This window comes from Schistocerca gregaria, chromosome 5 (genome assembly GCF_023897955.1).
Source record: "Schistocerca gregaria isolate iqSchGreg1 chromosome 5, iqSchGreg1.2, whole genome shotgun sequence".
NCBI classification, from domain to species: Eukaryota; Metazoa; Arthropoda; class Insecta; order Orthoptera; family Acrididae; genus Schistocerca; species Schistocerca gregaria.
Genome location: NC_064924.1, coordinates 473,724,273 through 473,727,389, shown reverse-complemented (window position 1 = coordinate 473,727,389; position 3,117 = coordinate 473,724,273). Strand labels below are relative to the sequence as shown.

Here is a 3,117-nt window from a genome sequence, read left to right as displayed (position 1 = left end):
TACAAATGTGCTACCTTCCTTTGAACTTTCTTCTATGTACTATGTCAATCCTATCTCGTAAGGATCCTACACCGTGCAACAGTATTGTAAAAGAGGACGGACAAGCGTAATGTAGGCAGTGTCCTTAGTAGGTCTGTTACATTTTCTAAGCGTCCTGCCAATAAAACGCAGCCTTTGGTTAACCTTCCCCACAACATTTTCTATAATGTTCCCCGTTCATTTGTCTTATTAGACCCCTTAAAAAGTCTTTATTCAAATCACCACAAATGATTAATTATTTGCTGCTTTCTGACACATATCATAATACGGAATCCTAATTCCTCACAAACAGTTCCAAATTCCCAGTGTTGATTGAGTGCTCCCTTCCCGTTTTCAACTAACACTCCCTGCTCAGTGGTCAGGTTCAAGGCGAGCGTAGTGCTCACTTGTACAGGAGACGTTTCAGTCTGTTAAATTCGTAAGATGATCAATAATTAAATCAATTAAGATTAAATTGAGCCAATGGAAAGTTCTCTCTGATTATCATTTGATTGTCTTGATGATAAAAATCTATTAACACATCAAATTAAATTTTACGAAACCAGATGGCTTTGAAGAGGCAAGATTGAAACGCAGGGTGGTTTTGCACTAAGTAACTTCAGGATCACGATTAAGAAACCATTGAACGTTTATTTACAGACTATGTTACACAGTTACATCAGTTAGAAATGATCACCGCAAGAGAATGGGAGATACACATTATATAACACAGTACTCATTTCGTAAACAATATCTCAGCACTTTGGAGGCATATATGGCATGTAAACAGAAAATATGCGTCAAGTTATATACACACCTACATTCGTGCCAATAATTAACACACGCACAAAGAAGAAAGCTTAAGGATAATTCCATACACCAAACTTACAATCGATGAGCCACAGTCTAAGAAGCTTTGTCAGTTAACCATGTGGAAATTAACTCACACAGAAATTCTACACTTCGGAGGTATGAAAAACACAGACCTATTTGGAATTAAAAACCAACCGGCATACGATTTTAAGTTCAGGTTCCACTAAAAGCCTAGGTAAATGATTATGATAGCCTGAGATCTCGGTACTTAGCGGGTATTAATATGGTCTAGCTCATATAACGAAGACAGTGTATATCACCGAATTCACAGAAGATATTCGAGAACAGTAAAATAGCACTCTCTCTCCATCCGAACAGGCCTTGTAAGGCCCAACGGTACCGACTGGTCGCCGTGTCACCCTCAGACCACAGGAGTCACTGGATGCGGATTTGGAGCGGCATGTGGTCAGCACACCGCTCTCCCGACTTTACTTGTAAGTCAGTTTACGAGAACGGAACCGCTACTTCTCAGTCAAGTAGCTCCTCAGTTTGCCTCACAAGGGCTGAGTGCACTCTGCTTGCCAACAACGCTCGGCAGACCAGATGGTCAACCATCCCAGTGCTAGCCAAGGCCGACAGCGCTTAACTTCGGTGATCTGACGGGAACCGGTATTACCACCGCGACAAGGCCGTTGGCAAATTGCACTCACACGGAAAGTTATTTAAAGAGGCAACCACAGTAAGAGGATCTGAAATAGAGCTAAAGGCGCTGTATACTACATAGGAATCATGTGGTTGCTATCACCATCTCACATGGCACAAGCAACGCGAATCTCACGAAATGAAATAACATTGAATCCAGAAAGACAATTATAACGTCAGCATAAAGAACACATTCAACAATCTTCTCATAAGGGACTGAAATAAAGTGTATAGATTAGTCAAGGCACTCTCTCATCGCTAAGCTGCGGTAGGAGAAAAAACTGAGTTAAAGATACGAAATATTAAAAAGCCTAATAGCTCTATTTACACTACTACAGATAATCTGAACATACATCCTCACTTACCGAAGTCCCTGTTTTTCATCATATTTTAGTTTCATGAAATTACAGTGACAGCTGTACATCAGCCTTTTAGGTAGATCAAGTACACCCAATCGATTGTAAATTGGTTCTTAGAACATAGTTTCGTGAAGTTTGGTTTTGCTACACGTTTTTCACACTTCTCTGCATGTGACACTAATTTCAGGTCCACTCGGTTGCTTATGTTTTCAATCGTCATCACAAACATACAGCTGTTTATCAGCTTGTAGAAATCACTCTCAGAGTCATTCTTTGTCTTTGTCTCCATTTCTGTGTTCAAGTCTTGGTATTTTTTCAGCCTTTCATACTGCTTAAATTTAAAAACTCTGTGTGTTTTTGTTGTCTTCAATCCTATGGAAAAATATTTTTTAAGATATTATTTGCGGACAGCAAGCTGTCTCCGTCATTCAAAGTAGTTATCAACCTGCTTCCTACAGCTCTCAGTAAGTTCTTATTTTCAGATATATTTTTTGGGTACTGTAAATCTTTTTAAAATATGTAGTCTGTAGAAAGTTTGTCTCAAATTTCAGATATTTACTTAGAATTGAAACAATTAGGATCATCCCATTCTAACCTACAATATTGTAATTGTTGACTCATGCTGCAACCATACAGACCGTTTGTATCTATATATGCCAAATAATTTAATGTTATAGCTGGGTCATATTGATTCAAATACTCGTTGTTCGCCTTCACATATCTCTTACAACATTAGGATACACCACCTCTTATGCCTGTTTCTACCATTAGAATCATTCAATAATCATGTTACAATTCAAGCGGTTGTTTAGTAATTTTTAACATCACATCCCAAGATATACTGTGTTCAGTACAGTAGCAAGATGGTTCAAAATAATAGGTTTTCATACAAGTTTCTTTAAAATTTTCGAAGAATTCCGCCAACAGCAAGATCTCAGTTAAGAGGTAAACAACATGGGAACCAACAAGATACTTGACATTAATTTTTTACATACCATTTTTGCATCTGTATAGTTTTCATCACTTACATGAGAGTAGTTCAGTCTGTTATTGAAAGTCTTCCTTTGGGGAAAGCTGTTCTTCTTCCAATTTTTTCCATCTTGTCCATGCAATAAGGATAGTCAATCTTTTTATTCGCTAGACTGACTGGGATCTCCGGGAAAAATTTCCTGTTGTTTATCTTTTGTTCTTTCTTCAAATATGATCGAAGTTGGTCGCCTGATGA

At 38.1% G+C, this 3,117-nt stretch overlaps 1 pseudogene; it reads right to left on the bottom strand.

The window, feature by feature from the left end:
• Nucleotides 1-1,410: 1,410 nt before the first annotated feature.
• Nucleotides 1,411-1,528, bottom strand: LOC126274562 (5S ribosomal RNA; annotated as a pseudogene).
• Between the last annotated feature and the right edge of the window lie 1,589 nt (nt 1,529-3,117).